General features: G+C 39.4%; 1 protein-coding gene across 1 annotated transcript in view; it reads right to left on the bottom strand.

Moving 5' to 3' along the window:
• LOC149203583 (uncharacterized) overlaps window positions 1-23690 on the bottom strand; it is a 40729-nt gene that overhangs the window by 16167 nt on the left and 872 nt on the right. The window lies entirely within an intron of this gene.

The raw sequence follows: 23690 nt of genomic DNA, 5'->3' as shown, positions 1-23690 counted from the left end.
AACAGTAAATACTAGCAGGTGGCAAACTTTCATACCAAGATTAGGCTTCACCTTCCAGAGTGGCCATGAATATCTTCATCAAGCAGTCTTCAGGAAAATCAACCTTCAACTTGCGAATATGCATGTGAAATCTAACTAGATGTAAAGCAGCATCATTCCTATCATCATCTTTAAACATAGGCAAATTCCTTTGCCAATCTACCTTCGGAATTTTATTTGGGAAACCTGGAATGTGATCTTGGCTCATGGGAGCATACCTTCGATCCAGCGAATCCATTTTGATAACAATGAATTCACCAAGAAATTCTTCAGGCTACTGGTTCTTGAAGAGTGGAGTTGCCATAAAAATTTTGAACCTTGGGATTCTTCGACACTGGAGTCGCCAGGTGAATGATTTCAACCTTCTGGTGTCTAATTGTTGTCCACCATCAACAATCAGATATGAACTTGATACATTTTGTTGAGGAACATAAAACTACGTTCCCCAGTATGGCGCCACTATGTTAGTGTCTAAATCTACCTCAGGCTGAAGGAAGGCAGGTCTAGGGTAACATCAAACCACACTTAACCTGGTAGCCAGCCCTACCAGGTCGGGAGAGGGCTCTCTCCTTGTCAATATCAATTAGGATATTGGCAATTAGGGCTTGAGATTATTGAATTTAATGTAGATTTTAGGCTAGTTATAGTAGCTCAATATTTCTGGTTTGATTTTAGGTTTGGTTGCTGGATCAATTGGAGAAGGAAGATTGGGTCCGGGAAATCAACTCAGGTATACAGTCATGTCCTGTGGGGCAAGGTAGACAAGGGTTTATGTACTAGAAATGGATTGATATGGTAGAGTAAGATAGCTGAGGAGTTGAGGAGGGCATAAGAAACTATGAATCCTCTTCAAACAGTGAAAACATTGAAAACTAAATGCATTCCCAAGACAAAGCACTGTAAATTTAGTGTATTTTGTCTATTCACCTTGATTAATTTAGTTTAGAAGAAAGAGAGAAATGTGGATACATATAAAACATCAGAGAAACTCATTACATATAAGAAACAATACATAAACTCACTACCACAAGAATCCCACAAAAATAGTTGTGAAACCTTGTTTATTCCTTGCCAAACTGCTGATACAAAATGTTCAGTGAGTCCAACACTTCTGCCAAAGTCCAACCTTTACAAATGACTAAAAAACTACATAATATAGGCAAGGAAGCCACTCATGCTAGCTATCAGGGTCGAATCCATGAGAAAATGGGTGGTTTCAACCATATCTAAACTAAGAACAGGAATATAGGCAGTGGAACAGCTTGCCTCTAAAACTTAGGAAACCAATTCATTACAGTTCAAAACCACTTGGAACTTGATGTATCTACCCTATGAGGTGATTTTCATCAACATTTACATCAAACACATCATTTACCATGCATAAATTTACCAATAAAGGAAGAAAATTCAATCATTGAAGAAACTGGGCGAAATTATGAGTTTTAGGCAAAATTGGCAAAAATTTGCGTGATGCGCAGCGCGGCTTCAAGGCTACTTTTGGAGGCCTTGTACTTCCCCAAATCATGCCCAAGATAGCTTGTTGAAAATATCCACCTATCTAGTTTCTGGAACACTTTTAATTTTCTTATTTGGAGTTGATTTTCCGCTTCAAAAATCATTTCTCCCAAGACTGCTTCCTGTGGGTCCAAAAAGTGGCAGAGAGGGAATTTTTTAGGTGTTTTTTGCCCTTTAAGTGACCAAGATCTTCTCCAAAATTTATGAAAATTTCTGGGTTTCATTGTTTTTTAATGCTAAATCCAAAACCACAAGCCATTTGGCAAAAGAGTGGGCCAACTCAATGCGCAGTGCCACGGGCTGAAATTTCCTATGTTGCAAAATTTGATGCGCAGCGCCACTGATTTGATGCATAGTGCCCTTTTGCAGACCAATTTTTGAGGACTTCCCTGTGTAAAAATTGGGTGCAGGATAGCTTTTTGGAAATATTATTGAGTACTCCTTTCAAAAAATCTTGAAGTTTTCAATTTGGAGTTCATTTGCCCTATCAAAAGTCAAATATCCCAAGACTGGTCAAAATGTGCAAAATGACGTTGCCTAAATGTAGAGTGTTGTTGCAGTCAACTCTAGAAGGTCTTCCTCAACTCCAAATTGAGCTCATGATAGCTCATTGGAAATATATTTGTGTCTATTTATCATTTCATGCATCAAGCAAGTCATTTGGCCAACCAAGCGAGGATAAATCTTGATTTGCCCAAGGCCACTCTAGAGGTGCATAAACTCTCCTGAGGCAACTTTATTTTTGACATTTCTTTAAAACCATGACACCTGTGTAAAACGTGAAGGAGGTTTTTCTTCCTTGGCCTATTGTGGACAAAAACCTCTCTCACTATTTCCAAATTCATTTTTTCTTGCTCAGAAACATCATTTGAGTAAAACCTATCCCGATGTGTGGAACAGGGGATTTGTCGAAATGAAGTGAAATGAAGGGGATAAGGGGCTTCTAAATTCTTGAGAAAGTTTTGGGAAGTAGGGAGGGATGTTAGGAAGTAGGGGAAAGTGAAATTTCAAATTTTGAGTGAGGGGAAGGGGTTCAAAAGGGAAAAACACAAGCCTAGCCTAGAAAATTGTCAAATTGTAGCAAGAAGCTAGGGTTTGTGGGAAAATGATGAATTTGAGGGATATCAGTGATGGGAAGTGCTTAAGAAGGTACATTAAGGATAGGGGAAGGTGAATGAGCATCAAGATACAAGTTTTGTTGATGATTTGACCATCCAAGAGAAATTACCTTCAAAACCCTAGGAGAGGGAAATGAGCCTTACCCAGTACAACTGAAACACGAACAAGGTGTAAAATGACCCATTGGAACCTAAAATGATGATGAAAACTCTCTGAATGATGGTACACTCAACTGAATGGTGACATGGGCCAACACTTTGAAAACTTTGGAAAGAGTGAAAACAAACCCTAGACCTAATACATAGTGACCAAATTTTACTTGAAGACTCACTGAAATGACAAAATTTGACTTTGACACCCTAAGACCACTTTGTAAAAGCATATTTGATCACTGGTGGAAGGTTTCAAGGACTGACACTAACAGATCCTTCTTGTCAAGTCTCATATAAGTTATTAGTCATTTATGCTATGTCTTGTATTCATTTACTATAGAGTTCATTGATGCCAAGTGTTTGATAGAATGTCAGTCCCGGTTGGGGATGGTCAGGCCTAGTCCTAGAGTTAGTTTTTGATTTGTAATTATTGTGGTCATGTACTTTAGGAATTCAGATAGTGTCATTAAGTTATGGGGAGTGACCTGGGCTCTGGGCCTTGAAAAGTGGCTCAATCCCGGAGACACAAGCCCATAATTGGGAAGAAAATTCCCTATACGCATGCATACCCATGTTGTGGGAGTGTCTGGAGCCTTCTGGACACATGCTTGTCCATATCAAGGGAGCATCTGTGGGTTTAATGGTCTAAAAACTCAGTGGGACCCAGGGGTTGGTTACCTGAGTGGTTGGGATGGTTCCTGGGAGTCTTGTTGTTGATGTGGAAGGTATGTATGGTGTGTTTCCATCGGTTCCACTCCCTTAAGGTGACTTAGGAGGTCAAATCATATCATAGTAACTTATTGTCACATATTTTTTCTGATTGGATGGTTACTTGGGCAGATGTTGGAGGAGGGTGTTACAAAGTTGTATCAGAGCATGGTTCACCCCTCAGACTGGATGGGTCGTGTGTTGGTCATGCATTCATGCTGGTTGCCCATGTATTAATCATCCTTGTGGTCTATATTCTTGTTGCATATCCATGGTGTTGGTCATGGTTGTAGTGATGTCACCGTTTGAAGGAGGATTTTGTTGTTTTGAAGTGTGTCATCATCAATGTATGATTGGTTACATGTTGTTTACGCACATTAGTGTTCACATATGGTTAAGTGTACAATCATCTCATGGTTGTTGTCATGCATGAGGTCATGGTATGTGTAGTTGATATTTGCATGCATTGATGACTGAACTCTAGTTAGAATGATGGATATATGGTTACATTCTTATGTGTTATATTTCTATATGCTATCATGATTATGTTATACATGTATCACGTTGATTTGTTGATCTTGCATAAAAGGTATCCTCCCCGAATTATTCTAAGGTACGTTACTTTATTTTGATTTGGTTTAGTTGACATGATATACCTTGTAGGAAGAATATCAAAGATGACTAGCAAGATTGTAGACTACAGTTCCTGAGACTATCCTTATGGATCAGATGAGCAGTGTGATGTTGGGCACTCTTCTGATTTGGCAGAGACACTGAGAATCTTAAAGGTAGAAATAAGGAGTTGCAAGGTAGACAATGACATAATCATATAGGCACAAGAGAAACACGCATATTTAAATGTAGTGATAATTCAGAGTTTGTCATAATTGCAGTGACAGGGACCACTTTGGATCAGCCATGAGTAGTAGGACAGAACTAATGGGGCATGTGGCACCAGGTCTCATGGTGAGTACAAGTTGGTTGGAGAAAACACAATCAGAGATGGCAGGTCCTTGGATACTCTGGATACAAGGGGTGATAGACACAGGTACTATTCTAGTTCTAGTTCTAATAGGCATTATGATCGTATTTATTATCGTTCTTACAGGAGGAGTGACAAGGGTTACTTTCTGAATGAGTTTAATAAAGCAAAACCATCTACATTTGATGGAGATATGAAGAAATCATAGGATGTAGAGGCATGATTGCTTGGTATGAGGAAGTTATTTAGGTTGCGCGATTACTTAGATGACATGAAAGTAAAGATATCCACTTTCAGTCTTAAAGGGAAAGAACATATTTGGTGGGAAGATGTGAAGAATGTTAAAGGAATTCGAGAAAATGACTTGACTTGGAACGATCTTAAGTAGAAGTATTTTTCGGAAAGGAACTATGCTGATAGAGCTAAGGATTTTTATGAGTTTCATATGGGTTCCATGACAGATGATGAGTATACTAGAAGGTTCTTGGAGATGTTCATATATGTTCCTTACCTCAAGACGGAGAAGGCCAAGGTTTAGAGATTCATCATTGGACTACCAGTAGCAAAAAAAACTGGATTGAGTTTGATGAGCCTAGATCGTTGGAGGAGGCCTTTCGAAAGCTAAAAAATTGTTATGAGCAATTGAAGCGCAAAGTTGAGCCTAAGCATGAATTCAAAGGAAATGATAAAGTTAAAGGAAAATGGCCACCAAAGTGAGGAAGACCTCAAGATGCAAGTGAGAAAGAAAATGTAGTCCCTTACAAGAAGTTTAGTATATTTGAGAAGGGACATGGAGAGCAACAGACTAGAGGCAATGGTAGAGCACCATTGCAATGTTAGATATGTGGCAAGGATCATCATAAGAGGGACTGTCCAAAGTATCAAGGTGGTAGACCCCAGATATATAGTGCTAAGGAGGAACATATAGTTGGGGATGTTGGTCATAACATTCCTTAGATTTATGCAGTTGTGGACAACAAGCAGGTGGATCATCAGGCATCTATCATTGAGATGGATGGTAATATTTGTGATCAAGTTGTTTCTATTTTGATTGATCCTCGATCTAATTATAGTTATATTAATCCTGACCTGGTGGATAAGTGTGGTTTGAGAAAATAAATGCATGCATAATCTTGGTTGGCACAGTTGGCTACAGGTATAAAGAAGAGAGTTCACCATTGGGTAATAGCTTGCGCGTTTGAGTTAAATGGTATGCCTAAAGCAACACATTTGAATGTACTTCCATTGGGATTGTATAGCATGATTTTGGGTATGGATTGGTTGTACCTTCATGGGACCAAAGTGGATTTCTTTAACAATGCCATTAAGTGTGTGAATGATAATCGGGAAAATAAAATTTTGTAGGGAAAGAAGAAGCCTACATTAGTGAGGATGGTTACCGCTACACAGGCTAAGCTTAGTTGCAGAAAAGGTTTTGTGATGTTTGCAGTACATATACCTAGTGACAAGGCTAAATATGTTGAGGATGCAGAAATATTCAAGAGGTACCTTGTATTGCAGTAGTATCAGAATGTGTTTCCATCAGAGATTCCAAAGTTACCTCCTCACAGGGAAGTAGATTTCTCTATTGAGTTGGTGCCAGGGGCAGCACCAACATCAAAGGCACCTTACAGGATGAGTACTCCAGAGCTAGTAGAGTTGAAATTGTAGTTAAAGGAGATGCTTTACAAGGGATACATTAGGCCAAGTGTATCGCCTTGGGGTGCACCAGTATTGTTTGTAAAGAATAAAGATGGTACTCTCAGATTGTGCATTGATTACACACATTTGAACAAGGTAATGATCAATAAAGGGCACCCATTACCAAGGATTGATGATTTGTTTGATCAGTTGAAGGGAGCAACAATGTTCTCTAATATCAACTTGAGATCTAGATACCACCAGGTATGTGTTAGGTTCCTCTACCAATAGGTTTCAATTTTCATGATTGACCTGGGAAGTGCTAAATATGTTCATCTTTGATGCTGCAAAGGTTCCATATTTTCTATGCAGAGAGACAGAATTAAAAAATGTGAAGAGGGTATGCCCTAAAAGAATTATCAAAGGGAAAAAAGAGTAAATTGGTCAGAAAGAAAAATAAAAATGAACCCCAAAGAAAGACCAGGAAAGTGGCCAGTCAAAATGCCACTACTACCTTATTTGCTAGTCCACAATGTGCAAGTATTGTTGTTATCACACTTAATGGGTGGCCCAATAGTGCAACCTGGACCATGCCATGTTTAAATTGTTGTTGTAGAATAGAGAAAGAATGTCTGTCCAAACAGCTCAAGCTTGGCAGATGAGTAGCTAGGTAGAGAAATAAAGGAGCCCAACTGCTTAATCTGGGCCCTTGGAAGAGATAAGGGTAGATTTAGATAGGAGGGCAGTCAAAAGAAAAGAGGATAATCAGGGTTTGCAAGTCTAAGTGCACCCATTCAAAAGGAAGAAAAAATGTTAGGTGTATTAGGCTGGGTAGGTAGTTTGAGGTTGCAGAAGCAAGGTTTTGATCACCTCATGTATTATCAATCAGAGCTCATCTCATCAATCACATAAATGTCAAAGCAGTTGTTTAAATGGCAGAACTATGGAAGCATGTCTAACTCCCTTTCACTCCCCCCTCAAAGTTTCTTACTAACACCCCCTTGAGGACTTTGGGATCTTCCCAACAAGTCCAGCTTTTAGTTCATTTTTGTAAAATATCAAGTCAAGTTTTGACTTCCCTCAATGAAAAGAAGCCACATTTCTTGTGTAAAATCACTCCTCCACATTCCATTCACTTCTTATGTCTAAGTTTCAGTCCATAAACTTAGCCTCTGCCCTACTCTTTCACCTCACAAACTCATATTAACTTCTAATTCTATTGTATAGCTCCCTAACTACTCTCCCATCCCTATTGCTACAAAAAACTATATAAAATTCCAAAAAAATACTATATATCCTACCCTAAAAGCACTATAGCTTTCTAACAAAGTTTTGGGAAATAATAGTCCATTTTGGACTATTATGAACCCATCCGTGTCGCAACCCTAGGGATTAATCTAACCTTTGGTTAGGTTAATAGCCTATACCTACTCCTCTACCCATCAAAACCTTATAGTTCTACCCCTCCGCAGTCACGTTCCCAAGGTTTAGTGTTTAACTGTTTTAATTAAACATTAAATTATTGATTACCCCCCGGCACATAACCCATAAAAAACCAATTATCCAAAGTTTGGACCCCCCTCCGCTTGCAATAAAATATTAATATATTGGGCGGGTCCCATGCCTAACTGCACGCCACCTCGATCGCCCCGTCTGCCATCCGATTCCCCGACCCCCAGATCAACGGTGGGCGGTCAATCTGAAGCCCCAATCTGCCGGAGGTTAACGTCCGGGGGATGGGCGGTTTCCCTGCCGTACCGCCGCCCCGTGTCGTCCTCCCGGCATGATTGGAGGCCCCTCCCCCAATACCGCCTACGTTGAAAAGCGGTGCGGGAGGAAACCGGATACCGCTCCCCCGCCTCTGATGTCAGCGCCACGTCTTCGTGACGTCATCAACCTGCGTCCCCGCCGCTGCTCCACGTCATTGCCACTTCATCCGCCAGCGTCCACACCTTGCCACCGTGTCCTATGCCACGTCGCCATCCTCGTCAGATGCCACGTCATCCTGCCGTACCCGGGACCCGCCGATGACGTCATGCTGACGTCATCGCGGAAAAGCGCCAAAAGCGCAAATATGCCAAATTTTTATAAAAATATGCGTTTTCAACCATTTTGTTAGTCATTTTCATTGGACATAGTGGAGAGCTGCTGCTGCCATTTTCGCCCGTTTGCCTCCAAAATTCAAAATTCAAGCAATTGAGCTGCTGCCACCTTCGAATTCGTCTCCACCATTCGCCATTGGACCAGTCCAGTTGCCCTTGGCGCTATTTTAACCAGGTATTTGCCAATTTCAGCTCTTTGCCCCTGTTCTTCCCATTTTTCTCCGTTTTCATGCTTGAAGCTTGTAAATTCCCAAGTTAACGACTTGTTGATGCCCCGAAAATTGTTGCAACAACATTGGGGGATAACCACCCGGTCCGGACCTTAGTACAGCTCCTTTTCCATTTGGAATGGTGGCTCCGACTGGGGATAATGGAACCAGTTTCCCAATAATGGATAAACGGGATGAATGGATAATTGATTGACCAATCTAACGATAGGAAAATTTCTTAATCTATTGGAAAAATAAAATAACTACTACTAATCCCGGGAATGATTATATTTTTCTAAGTGTAGCACTTGATGATCTATGTTTACAAACAGCCATATAGATGACTCCATCTGACAGACATAGACATTAATTTATTCAAGGATTACTTCACTTAGATAGTTAAGCAAAGCGATTAAAGCAATATTACTACACTTCTCATTTATATCATCAACATATATATGATTAAAAGAAAAGCATACCATAAACATCCAATAGTGGAAAGAATACAGAACTGCTGTTAAAACACATACATATATTCGATAATAGCAAAGGAAATTAAATAACAATTCATATGAAAAGAATGGACTCAGACATAGATAATAGTACCATATGAGCTGATAAAACACTCCCAATATCAATCGCTATCTATGATTCTTCCTTCAATGCAGAGATGCTTTCAAACAAAGACAATAGTGCACATTTGCATAAAAGCTGCCATGTTGAAATTAGAATAATTGGTCGAGTTTTATAAAAGAATATGGCTGAAGCAAAATAGTGTGACTTCAGTCTTTAAGTCAAGTACAAAACTTTACGACCCTTTCCAAAACAATGAAAGGGTCTATAAATACCTAATTAAGATAACTATCTACAAAACTGAAATCCTACTAAACTGGTATCAATTGATTTTGATCCTATTTTCTTTAGCAATCTGGCAGTCGGCGGCAATGAATTATCAAGTAGGTTGCTTGCCTTTAAATCTCAGCTGACTTGTAGCAAGCATTGGCTCCACTTCGGGTGGTCTGTTGAGGCGAGAGCTGAGCTGTGCAGCGTATGTGGCATCCTGAATATCGGGGATAATATACCCGATTGCATCCGTAAGGCACTTGAGGGCGGCTCTCTGTGTGTGTGGTTTTACCAAGAAAAACCAATATGTGTCCCAGGTTAAACTGTTAATTCCAGCGATTAATCTTCCTTTTTCCTCTAAATCTCGATAGCATGATTGCTCCAATGTTTTTACTGCTGTCAATTTTCCTGGCGTGCATTGGGTAATCATATTTGACAAGTAGAGGGTGTTATTAACTAATTCAACCAAATTGCTTGAAGTTGATTTGCATCTTGAAACTGCCCTCTCTGCTTTCATTAACTGGGACTCCCATTATGTAAAGAGTATATCTTTATGTGACTCTAAGATTCTTGGTAAATTAGCCGCTTGTCCTTGATCAGTATCTTGCCAGTCGAGAAATGCAGCTATCGTTTCTTCAGCCTGATCCAATTCAGTCCTAGCCTTGTCTACTTTATTACTTATGGATGCCGTTAATTCACATAGGGGCTCTGCCTGGGCGATTTGTTGACATAGAAGCTTAATTTGGGCTATCAATGCAGTATTTATCTGTAGTGCTTCTATTCTGAATTCAACTACTTGTGGAACGCCCTTTGTCTTTTCAATCTGTGCTGATAGTTGAGCAATTTGCTCATCTTTTGATTTCAGCATTTTCTCATTCGCCACCTTCAGTTGTGCTAAGGCCTCTGACAATTCTTTTTGCTTCTGGATTGCGCTTTGGTCAACCCGCTGTTTCTCTGCCTGTAATTGTTGAGTTAGTTGATTGTTTAATTGTTGTTGCGTCAACAATTGTTGTTCTGCCTGTTCCGCTTTCTATTTTGCTTCATTTAGCTGTGCCTGCAATGAGAAGATTTCTTGGTCCTTTGTTTTTAACAAAAGGCTTACCTCTGATGCCTTGTCTATTGTCGCTGCTGAATAGGCTCGAGCGTATTGAGACAGTTTTGTCAGGTCATCGGAGGGGTCGAATTCCTCCTTCCAAACCACATTGCCCGTGACTGTCTGCTATGGGAAAAGGGAAGGTTGATCAGTCCTTCTTCTTTTCCTCTGTCGTTTTACTATAGCTTTATGCCTCGGGCTGTAGAAGACATACAAGGGAGGAATCTCTTCTACCTGCAAAATGATTTGATCGGAGGGGTCTTTTGGTATTACTTCTACCTCTTTTGAAATGGGTGGGCCGCTGGTTCCACTTTGAACCTGTTGTGAAGTGGTTTCCTGTGTGTCTGCTGCTCTTGAAGACTCGGTGTTCTTTGAACATTCCAGACCGTTGATAATAGAATCAAATTGCTTCCATTCCTGGAGCAATTTGGGATCAATATGTGTATCCACATTTATTTCAGTGCTGGTCTGCTTCTGCTCTTTCATCTGGGTCTCCTCCTACACTTTCTCCTTCTCTTTAGTCTGAGTTTCCTCCTTTGTTTTTCCTTGTTCTTTTGTTGTAGGCGGAGGTTGCTTTGACTGCTCCCGTTCAGGCTCGCTTGTCGATGTTGTTGGGGTTGTTGCTAATAGATCTAGAGGCAGAGTTTGCAACCTCTGCTCTCTAAGCCTATTGAATTCAACTAACCCTTCATCTTGATATCTCATTCGGGCCAATCCTTTAACCTGCGATATTGACTCAGCTGAGGAGAACAGGTCATGAAACATATCTTCTTTATGATCAAATTTTGACAATTTGGCCTGTTCTAGTGCATTATAGGCAACTTTGCTTGGATCAAATTGCCTATTAGGGAGAGTTGCTAGAGTTAATGATTGAATCTTTGTAGCTTCTTTTTCTGCATGTTTGAGATCATGCAAGGTATAGACACCGCATCTCAAAGGAAAAGAGGGCCAGCCCTGCTTCTTATTTTTCTTGAGAGTCTGTGTAACACTCTCAGCAATGATCTCGTAAGCAATTTCCCTTGCCAGCAGTTTATCAGGTATGTATAAAGGGAGGACATGAGGTTTGGCTTGGCTACTGAAAACTCTTATATAAGTAAATTTATCCTCCCCGAACCATCTCCCTACTGCTGTTAAATCAATCTTCGCTTGGTAGGAAATCTTGGGAGTAGGTTTATCAAAAATGGAATAATAAATAGGCAACATAAAGCCATTGCAGACTTGGTACAAATGGTGCTTATAAGAGGATTTCCATAATTTCTGATGATATATATGAATAGGCATGGGGTCTTGTGATTTCCACCTCCAGCTGAGTACAGGGAATTCAGAGTTAAAACACAGGGTATCTAGAATATAGGCACTGTAGTAGAATGGGGGAATTACCCTTTCAAAAATATGGGTTTTACCTCTAAACTCAAGCACAGCTGTTGCTAGTTTGTCTGAGAGAATAGTGGCCCAATCCATTATTATACTATTGCATGCCGCTTCCATTAAGGGAACCATTTCTATAGTGAAATTAGAAGAGTCATGCAATCCCCACAATCTACACATCATTATTCCAGCGTAGCAATAAGGAGAAGCCAGGGAATCAACCGAGTACTTACCGGAAGATTCATGTTTGTGCTTTGCCGGATTTTGTCTCCAATCCTAGATGGGTTTGGATTCAACTTCGTTCTCATCTCAAAATTTCTCCAGGAACGCCTTATTGTATTTCTTCTCTGGCTCAGGTAAATGATACATTTGCCTCAAATCATCAGCCTTGAATGACCCGAAAATTCTCCCATCTATGGTGCTGAAAGTCCTGTCCATGATTGGGATTTCCTCAATTGCCCACCGCACCACATCCGTATATGGGAGGATTTGTTCCCTAACTGCTATCCGATGAAGGAAGGAGTCAGCTAAGTCCTTTAGAGTACCCTCAGATTTCCGGGTTGAATCCGCAGTAGCTCAGACTGTTGTCACTTCAGGTTCTTCGGCTTCAATCAAGTTGTAGGAACGTTGCCAAGTAGTTCTGCCGAGACCAGCGCATGTCGTATCAGATATCAGTCCCTTCTTCTTATTTGTTGGGTCAGCGATGGCTTGTGCTGTGGATGGCGCAGCAGCAGCGACTGTAGTTTTCTTGGACTTCTTCCCCATTTTGTTTGAGTTTTCTGCTTTGGAAGAATTCTGCACATGAGCGAAAATAAACGTAACACAGAGAAATGATAATGAAAATCCAATGTGGGAAAGATATATTGATCAAAGCGTGGTGAGAGATTAACTCTAAAGATGGCCGTGGATACAATCCATGGAAGATCTTACAATTACATTAAATCGCCGTTTAAAACCTGCCAATCCTTAAATGCCCATTATATCATTATTCGGCCGAATGACCTGTTTAAGCGTGCTGTGGATGTTTTGGCGGTTGAGCGCAGGTGAATCATTGTTTAACAGATCAAGCTTTAAATATGATTCGATCGTAATATCCCTCCACTTTAACGGCTTTTTTGAAATTTGCGCTTTATCGCAATCGGCCATCGGGGGGAGCTTAACCTCTTATATTGACACCATTTGAAACCCCCGACCGCTGATAGCGATATTGCATCACGTCGGGAGTATAGGCATTATATGTGACATGGATCGTATATCGCATTACCTGGGCACCTTAACAATATGCATAGAGTATTGCCGATTGCCGATTGCGATATCGCATCGCATCGGGGTGAATGGCTTGGGGCGCTTTAAGAATGCGTATAGAGTATTGCCGATAGCCGATAGCGATATCGCATCGGCGGAAACCAATGTGCCATTTATTTATGTTCCCTATGTCATTGCGATATGCGATCTTGCGATCGCTTTATCGCAATGATAAAAGATTGATTTATTTGATCAAAATGGGTTTTTCAAAAGGTTTTTATATAATGTTTTCATTTCGTTTACGGACCTTTTTAAATAATACAACATTGATACCAATCAAAATCTAAAGGGACCCATTTCATATGAAAGTTTTGTGAATAAACATGATATGAAATGGGGGGTTGTTGTAGAGCACAACAGTTGGCGATTCGCTGGAAGAACCAGTTATCTCTGAAAAGTATAGAAATACTTAAACTTTTTCAAAATAGAGTTCTAATCAAAGGGGAAAATTCTAATATAACTAGGTATATATGCATTCCAAGTAAAAATGAAACTATTTTTGCTAATTTCCTCTCTTTTTGAGAAAATAGATACATTCTAAGTTTTAAATAGGCCTCTATTGGTTTATAATGATAAAACAGAAAACCTTTCCAAATCAGCTTTTATAGTGAACTCGTCTGTCATAGGTAGAGCCTCTGCTGCCAGCAAACGTTCATAGTTTCGACAGGGATACCTTTTAACCATGCTATTTTCCATTGTTCCATCAATTAAGAGTGTGATTAACAGAATGAATTCAAAACATGTTTTCATATTTTGTATTTCATTTCCTTTTTTTGTTATTGATAAGATAAAAAGCCACTATCCTGGTTTGGTGGCCAGCTATTGACAATGCCATTCACCGGTAGTAATCTAACCGAACAAGCTGGCTCGTGATGAGACCCCTTGTCTTATAATTCTAAGCCATTACCCTGTTATGGTATGCAGTATTGGTAATGTCGGTTAAACTATTTCCCGATGATCATGGTAAGCAGTCTTGTAATAAGACCTCTTATCTTTTATATCAAATATTTTAGAATTACACTCTGAGTAATCATAAAATTTAGTGAATGGGATGGACAATTTTCTCCTTAAGAGTAAATGGATGACAGGGTAGGAGTTGAAGATGCTGAAGTTGGATTAGCTTCTATCTTGATATTGATAACCTTTTGTGACCAATTTGAAAACAGAAAATGATTTACAATACTTCTAAACTTTGAGAGGAGTTCACAAAACTTGAAGTGTGGTTTCAGAATACAATGATACCTAGTTTCCTAGAAATTATCCCTTTTGGTTGAGACCTATATTATTTAAAAGCAAATATCCATACTACTTCTGTTGAGCAATCTTCAAATCCAGCAAAGGTCAAAGGGAGATACCTTACAACTTTATTTTCTAAAGATCCTACAAACTACAAAACTCTATTAAACTAAAAAAAAGGAGAAGGGGTTACCTTCTCAATTAAAGAATTTCTTCAAGATAAGGCCATTAACAGGGAGAGAATCTCTCGAACCTGATAAATCTTGCAATATAAAGGTCGAATGGCCTATCTTTTCACAGATCTGAAATGGTCCAAGCCACATCTTCTGGAACTTGGTGTGTTTTCCCTTGTCCTCATGGGCTTTGTCCCATTTCAGAACTAAATCACCGACTTGGAATTGTTTTGAACCGGATGAGACTGAATCAAAAGCGGCTTCGATGATTTGCTGATGTTTGGCATGAATAACCCTGGCTTTTTCTCTTTCCTCTTCTAGTTTTAGAATTTGATCATGTCTAAGCTGAATAGAAGAAGAAGGACTTTCCTCAATGAACTGAACTAGGGCTAGAGAAGGAAGAACAAGATTCGTGGGTAGTACTGCTTCTTTTCCATACACAAGGTTGAATGGAGAAGATCCTATAGAAGCTTTCTATGTTATCCTATCAACCCATAATGCGAACATTAAGGATTTGTGCCAGTTTTTATGATTTTGTTCGATAGTTCGCTTAATGATTTTAATCAGATTTTTATTGGTAGACTCTGCTAAACCATTACCTTGGGGATAGTAATTAGCAGAATATTTCAATTTAAATCCTCTTTTAATAGCGAAATCAAACATAGCATTTCCTGAGAAGTAAGATGCATTATCAAAAACAAGAGCATTTGGGACACCAAACCTGGTAATGATGAATTGATCTATGAATTCAATGATTTCTTCAGAATTTGCTATCTTCAAAGGAATTGCCTCAACCCACTTAGTAAAATAATCGGTAGCAGTAAGGATATACTTATGCTGTTTGGAAGAAGGTGGAGTAATCTCCCCAATGATGTCCAATCCCCATTGCTCAAATGGTTGTTCAATGTTGACTGGTTGCAGAGGGAAAGCTGGTTTTCGTTGTCTTCCACTAAAAGTTTGACAATTGCGGCATTTCCTTACATACTCGTGGGCATCTCTAAACAGAGTGGGCCAATAGTATCCAGCATGAATAATTTTGTGGGTTGTTGTTTCAGCCCCAAAATGTCCTCCTGCTGGTCCATCATGTAATTCCTGCAAAACATTTTGTGCTTCAGGTTTCTCAAGGCATCTTAATAGGATTGAATCATAATTCTACCTAAAAAGCACATCATCAATAATCGTAAAATTTTTCACTTTTAACCTAATGGCCCTTTTGTTTTTGTAAGACAGGTTAGGAGGTGCATATCCATTTTTCAAATAAAAGATTAAATCTACATATTGTGACTTAGAATCAATAATACTTATCTGGTTGATTTCTTCAGTTTGATCTGTATCACCTGATTCTGGAATGTTGGATGCTCCTGCCAATAACCTGCAAAAACCTTGGCCTCTAACAATCTTTGCTGGCTTAATTTCTAAGTCATATTCTTGAAGCGCTGTGACCCAGTTTGCCCTTTTTTCACCCAGTTCTCTTTGGATTAATAGCTGCCTAACTGCGGGGAAAGGAACTATAACTTTTGTGTGGGTTTTCAAAAGGAAGGGTCTATAATGTTTGACTGCTTTAAATACAGCAAAGGCTTGTTTTTCTACTTCGGAGTAATTCAATTCAGCACCCTGAAGATTTGAACTAAAGAATGAAATGGGTGCTTCCAGATTGTGATCATTTAGTTGCGTGAGTACTGTGGCATAAGACAAGTTGGATGCGATAGTATACAATGTAAAATGATTAGAAAAATTGGGAGTATTTAAGGCTGGGGCATTGATTATTGATTGCTTGATTAGATCAAACACTTCTTTTTCTGCTGATCCCCACTTAAAGACTGAATTTTTCTTAATCATTGTTTGAAGTGGCAAAATAATTTGAGAAAAATCTGGAACAATTCTTTTAACAAAATTGATTTGGCCTAAAAATGACTGCATGGATTTTTTATTATGTGGGAAAGGGATTTCAGAGATTTCTTTGATCCGATCAGGATCAATATAAATGCCATCCTTAGACACAATAAAGCCCAAGAGCTTCCCTTGATCAAGAGAAAAGAAAGACTTTTTAGGGTTAAGAGAAATACCATATCTTTTGCAACGTTGAAAGATTTGATTTAGATCATGCAAATGATTATACCTCTCCTTAGAGAATATAGTAATATCGTCTAAATAGACGACTACTGTTCTATTAATCAACCCTTTAAAAGCTATGTCCATCGCTCTTTGGAATGTCGCTCCTGCATTTATAAGTCCGAAAGGCATTTTTTGTTATGCATATGTTCCCCATTTTGTTCTGAATGTGGTTTTAAGTTGGTCATCAGGATGGACCAGGACTTGGTTATATCCTGAGAAACCATCTAGAAAGGACATCAATTCAGAGCCTGCTACTGATTGGAGTATTTGCTCCATAGTAGGTAATGGGAAATTGTCTTTCAAGCTCGCTTTGTTCAAATTTCTGAAATCAATACAAATCCGAATGTCGCCATTTTTATTTCTGACTGGCACCATATTAGAGACCCAGTTTGAGTGTCGGACAGGAAAAATAATATTGGCTTTCAAGAGTTTGTTAAGTTCGGATTTTATCTGACTCTCTAAGTTTGGATGTATTTTTCTTAACTTCTGCTGAATTTGTTTCTGATCGGGAAGCATTGGAATGGTATGCTGGATAATGGATGTATCATATGTCTTCAAATCATCGTATTTCCAAGCAAAAACTTGTTTACTTTTCCTTAACAGTCTAATGAATGCCTCCTTCTCTTCCAAGGAAAGTCCTAGTCCTAAGTTAATGTTTTGAGGAGTTTGCTCAGTGCCCAGATTTATCAATTCAAACCTAAGGGTAGAACTTTGGAGCTTTGCATTAGTTACAGGTTTAAACCTGTCTTTGATATCATAAAGATCCTCCAGCTTTACCACAGGCTTAGGGATTGAATTTTCCTGAGGCGTTTCTTTCATTTGTAGGTCATGGTCATTTTCCTCGATAATTTGATCATCATAGGACTTTTCAGAATTTAAAAATTGTAAAATATCCTCATCATGGTTGAATACTCTCCAATTAGTGACATTTTCAGGAATTGAGGGCCTAAAAAGCAATTCTACAGAAAATCTATCTGGGTTGTAGTCTTCAGAAGGTAGGAGCTTGGAAGCTACATTGGCTAGCAGATCGGCTGCCAAGTTTTGAGACCTAGGGATGGAGGAAATGTTGAATGCGGAAAAGTGCGAGGTAAGTTCTTGTACTAGCGATTGATAATGCTTGAGGTGATTTGAAAGACAATGGATTGCATTCCTCACCTGTTTGACAATAATTTCAGAATCGCCGAATACTTTCAAATATTGCACTTTAAGACCGATTGCTTTATATAGTCCCTGGACTAAGGCTTCATACTCAGCTGTATTGTTAGTGCATTCGAATTCTAGCCTACAGGACAACATTGTTTTTTCTCCTTGTGGATTAACCAAAATACAACCTGCTCCTGAGCCCTCGCTGGACTTATAGCCATCAAAATATGAAGACCAAAATAAAGAAGTATTAACAATTTTATTTTCATTTTCCCCAGTGTCATTAAAACATCTTGATCGATCTGTTTGTGAAAAATTTTTGATCTAAGATGTAGAATGGTTTACTGAGAAAGGAGAGGGTTGGGCAACGAAGTTGCCAAAGAATGACTCTGATGAATAATTCCCCAAAATGTTGTTGTTGAATGACACCGGTTGGTTTTCTTGTTCGAATTCTGTAACTGTATCGGTCATATGTTTTTCCCGATCGATCCTTATTTGATTTGGCTTACCCTTGTAGGGAAGCCACATATGTGACCAATCAGTATAAATATACCCATGCAATTTCTCAGACCAATCCCTACTCGAAATTAAACCGTAAAACTCAGGTATATCGGCTATTAGGATATCAATCCTCTGTACTACTCTGGGATCAGCAGATAACCTGATAGTTACGGAATTAATTTCTCCCAAAACATGTACTTTGGTCCTGTCCAACTGTACAATATGAATAATAGACTTCTGGGGTTCAATGTTCAGTTTGGAACAAACTGAAGCTGGCATTATGTTAGAAGATGCCCCTGAGTCAATTAAATAGCTGTGCAGGTTTCTGTTGTAAATCTCATAGGTCAAGAGGAAAGGTGGGGTATGAGAATTTGATCTATCTCCAATCAGAATTGCATCGGTAGCTTCAACCATACCGGGAGGAGGTTGCCCTGAACCATTTGCCACTTTAGCACTGGGAAGAGGTGAAGAAGGAACAACATTCAATTCTTTGAGAAGCAATTTCTGCTGATGTTTTAATTTACTAAGTTCAAACATGGTAATGTTTGCCTTAGTTTTCTTCATGTCATCAACAATATTGTATTCCATTGAATCGAATACCACTACTGTTTTATATGTTGAGGGAGTATTAGAGGTTGAAGGTTGGTTTTGGGGAACTGCTGCAGGCGACTTTCTTGTAGGAACTTTTTCCTTTGTTGTAGCAGCACCAGCACTCCTTTTCTTTGAAGTTGCTTGAACAGGTTCGGAGGTAGTTTTACTCCTAGTAGTGACAGGAAAAGCTTCTTCTTCATTATCTGTATCGGAGTTAGGCAGTATAAAATCCCACATTCCATGACATTCAACAACTTCTTCTTCAGCATCAGTTGATGAGATTGTTTCTTCTTCTTCTTCTTCTTGATTTGAATCTGCATTAGATATGACATTCGGTGGCTTTGATTATGTTTTCTTATAAGTCCTAAAGGGTCTTTTGGTTGAGGTTTCGGCTACCTGCTTTTTTATTTCAACCATTTCGTTTGACAACATTTTGAGGACCTTTTGCAGACCCTCCATGTCATATGGATCTTTTGGGGTTTTCTTCCTAGAATCATCTTTGAAAGAAACTTTTTTGGCTTTTCTGTCTTCCAGAGCAGCTTTCTTTTCTAGAGCATTAATGCGCTTCTCCACAACAAGTGCTTCTTTCATGTTTTCGGCTAAGGTAGGTTTCCCAGCCCTATCTACAAAAATGGCTATATTGGCAGGTAGGGTGGTTATATACCATTCGCTTCGGATTTGTTCACTTGGTTTGGAGGTTGTCCGGATTTTATTCAAAATTTTATTGAATCGGGCATTAAATTCCTTAATTGGTTCCCTGTGCTCTATCCTAAGATTGGAGAGATCGTTTATTAGTGTAGCCAAAGACCTATCATCTCCATACTTAGTAAGAAACTGCTCTTGGCAAGTATTCCAACTGGTAATGGAACCAGAGGGTAAAGAGAAATACCAGGATCCTACTGATCCTTGCAAGGTGTAAGGGAAAAGTCTAACAACAACATCTTGTTCTGTTACTCCCTTCAAGTTGACTGCCAACATGAAATTATTGATATGTTCCTCAGCTTGGGTCCCATCATCTGGGTTAAACTTGGGTAGCCACTTTTCAGGAGCATCTGGTAATGCATGCAATGGTGCAGGCATGTTGACTGCACCAGGCCTGGTCCATGGATCTGCCATTATAACAGCAGTAGTAGATGATACTACTGTTGGAATTCCAAATGTCTAGGAAGGAAATAATGTTGAGGATTGAACAGGTTGGGATGTTAGAGTTCCTAATCCCTGATGAACAACAATATGTAATGGGGGAGTGGATGGTTGACTTCGCAGAGGGGAAGATGAAATGGAGGATGTAGATGAAAGCTCTTCACTATCAGATCCTTCAGTATATTTTTTCTCCTTTTTACTTTTGGGTAAAGGGAACTCAGTGGGTTCAATACCGAGTTTTTCGCTCTGAAGTCTGGTGAGAGGATGACGTAGATTGAACTACGAAGTAGCACTGCTTTGTGATACCTCAAATTTCTGTGGGGAAATCGAGAAGCTCTGAAGTTTGTGGATAAGAGACTGGACTTCAGGGGATTCAAGACTTAGTTGTTCTGGAGTATGATGGGTTTGAGCAGTGGTGATGGATTCCTCTTCTTCTTGTTTGGATACTGGAGAACCAACATGCAATTGGGAAGTACGAGGAGATATGGAGGGAGAATTACTCTTAGAATGGCCTGCAGATTTGGGTTTGTTTGCCATTCACAGTTGAGGCCCTCCTTCTAGCGCCAAAAATGTTGATGCCCCGAAAATCGTTGCAACAACATTGGGGGATAAACACCCGGTCCGAACCTTAGTACAGCTCCTTTTCCGTTTGGAATGGTGGCTCCGACTAGGGATAATGGGAGCAGTTTCCCAGTGATGGATAAACGGGATGAATGGATAATTGATTGACTAATCTAACGATAGGAAAATTTCTTAATCTATTGGCAAAATAAACTAACTACTACTAATCCCGGGAATGATTATATTTCTCTAAGTGTAGCGCTTGATGATCTATGTTTACAAACAGGCATATAGATGACTCCATCTGACAGACATAGACATTAATTTATTCAAGGATTACTTCACTTAAATAGTTAAGCAAAGCGATTAAAGCAATATTACTACACTTCTCATTTATATCATCAACATATATATGATTAAAAGAAAAGCATACCATAAACATCCAATAGTGGAAAGAATACAGAACTGCTGTTAAAACACATACATATATTCGATAATAGCAAAGGAAATCAAATAACAATTCATATGAAAAGAATGGACTCAGACATAGATAATAGTACCATATGAGCTGATAAAACACTCCCAATATCAATCGCTATCTATGATTCTTCCTTCAATGCAAAGATGCTTTCAAACAAAGACAATAGTGCACATTTGCATAAAAGCTGCCATGTTGAAATTAGAATAATTGGTCGAGTTTTATAAAAGAATATGGCTGAAGCAAAATAGTGTGACTTTAGTCTTTAAGTCAAGTACAAAACTTTACGACCCTTTCCAAAACAATGAAAGGGTCTATAAATACCTAATTAAGATAACTATCTACAAAACTGAAATCCTACTAAACTGGTATCAATTGATTTTGATCCTATTTTCTTTAGCAATCTGGCAGTCGGCGGCAATGAATCATCAAGTAGGTTGCTTGCCTTTAAATCTAAGCTGACTTGTAGCAAGCATTGGCTCCACTTCGGGTGGTCTGTTGAGGCGAGAGCTGAGCTGTGCGGCGTATGTGGCATCCTGAATATCGGGGATAATATACCCGATTGCATCCGTAAGGCACTTGAGGGCGGCTCTCTGTGTGTGTGGTTTTACCAAGAAAAACCAATATGTGTCCCAGGTTAAACTGTTAATTCCAGCAATTAATCTTCCTTTTTCCTCTAAATTTGGATAGCATGATTGCTCCAATGTTTTTACTGCTGTAAATTTTCCTGGCGTGCATTGGGCAATCATATTTGACAAGTAAAGGGTGTTATTAACTAATTCAACCAAATTGCTTGAAGTTGATTTGCATCTTGAAACTACCCTCTCTGCTTTCATTAACTGGGACTGCCATTATGTAAAGAGTATATCTTTATGTGACTCTAAGATTCTTGGTAAATTAGCCGTTTGTCCTTTATCAGTATCTTGCCAGTAGAGAAATGCAACTATCATTTCTTCAGCCTGATCCAGTTCAGTCCTAGCCTTGTCTACTTTATTACTTATGGATGCCGTTAATTCACATAGGGGCTCTACCTGGGCGATTTGTTGACATAGAAGCTTAATTTGGGCTATCAATGCAGTATTTATCTGTAGTGCTTCTATTCTGAATTCAGCTACTTGTGGAACGCCCTTTGTCTTTTCAATCTATGCTGATAGTTGAGCAATTTGCTCATCTTTTGATTTCAGCATTTTCTCATTCGCCACCTTCAGTTGTGCTAAGGCCTCTGACAATTCTTTTTGCTTCTGGATTGCGCTTTGGTCAACCCGCTGTTTCTCTGCCTGCAATTGTTGAGTTAGTTAATTGTTTAATTGCTGTTGCGTCAACAGTTGTTGTTCTGCCTGTTCCGCTTTCTGTTTTGCTTCATTTAGTTGTGCCTGCAATGAGAAGATTTCTTGGTCCTTTGCTTTTAACAAAAGGCTTACTTCTGATGCCTTGTCTATTGTCGCTGCTGAATAGGCTCTAGCGTATTGAGACAGTTTTGTCAGGTCATCAGAGGGGTCGAATTCCTCCTTCCAAACCACATTGCCCGTGACTGTCTGCTCTGGGAAAAGGGAAGGTTGATCAGTCCTTCTTCTTTTCCTCTGTCGTTTTACTACATCTTTATGACTCGGGTTGTAGAAGACATCCAAGGGAGGAATCTCTTCTACCTGCAAAATGATTTGATCGGAGGGGTATTTTGGTATTACTTCTACCTCTTTTGAAATGGGTGGGCCGCTGGTTCCACTTTGAACGTGTTGTGAAGTGGTTTCCTGTGTGTCTGCTGCTCTTGAAGACTCGGTGTTCTTTGAACATTCCAGACCACTGATAGTAGAATCAAATTGCTTCCATTCCTGGAGCAATTTGGGATCAATATGTGTATCCACATTTATTTCAGTGCTGGTCTGCTTCTGCTCTTTCATCTGGGTCTCCTCCTGCACTTTCTCCTTTTCTTTAGTCTGAGTTTCCTCCTGTGTTTTTCCTTGTTCTTTTGTTGTAGGCAGAGGTTGCTTTGACTACTCCCGTTCAGGCTCGCTTGTCGATGTTGTTGGGGTTGTTGCTAATAGATCTAGAGGCAGAGTTTGCAACCTCTGCTCTCTAAGCCTATTGAATTCAACTAACCCTTCATCTTGATATCTCATTCGGGCCAATCCTTTAACCTGCAATATTGACTCAGCTGAGGAGAACAGGTCATGAAACATATCTTCTTTATGATCAAATTTTGACAATTTGGCCTGTTTTAGTGCATTATAGGCAACTTTGCTTGGATCAAATTGTCTATTAGGGAGAGTTGCTAGAGTTAATGATTGAATCTTTGTAGCTTCTTTTTCTGCATGTTTGAGATCATGCAAGGTATAGACACCGCATCTCAAAGGAAAAGAGGGCCAGCCCTGCTTCTTATTTTTCTTGAGAGTCTGTGTAACACTCTCAGCAATGATCTGGTAAGCGATTTCCCTTGCCAGCAGTTTATCAGGTATGTATAAAGGGAGGACATGAGGTTTGGCTTGGCTACCGAAAACTCTAATATAAGTAAATTTCTCCTACCCGAACCATCTCCCTACTGCTGTTAAATCAATCTACGCTTGGTAGGAAATCTTGGGAGCAGGTTTATCAAAAATGGAATAATAAATAGGCAACATAAAGCCATTGCAGACTTGGTACAAATGGTGCTTATAAGAGGATTTCCATAATTTCTGA

The sequence above is a fragment of the Pinus tabuliformis genome, chromosome 2_1 (genome assembly GCF_031772625.1).
Source record: "Pinus tabuliformis cultivar Carrire ecotype Pingquan chromosome 2_1, CPIR1, whole genome shotgun sequence".
Lineage (NCBI taxonomy): Eukaryota > Viridiplantae > Streptophyta > Pinopsida > Pinales > Pinaceae > Pinus > Pinus tabuliformis.
This window is presented reverse-complemented; position numbering and strand designations above follow the sequence as displayed.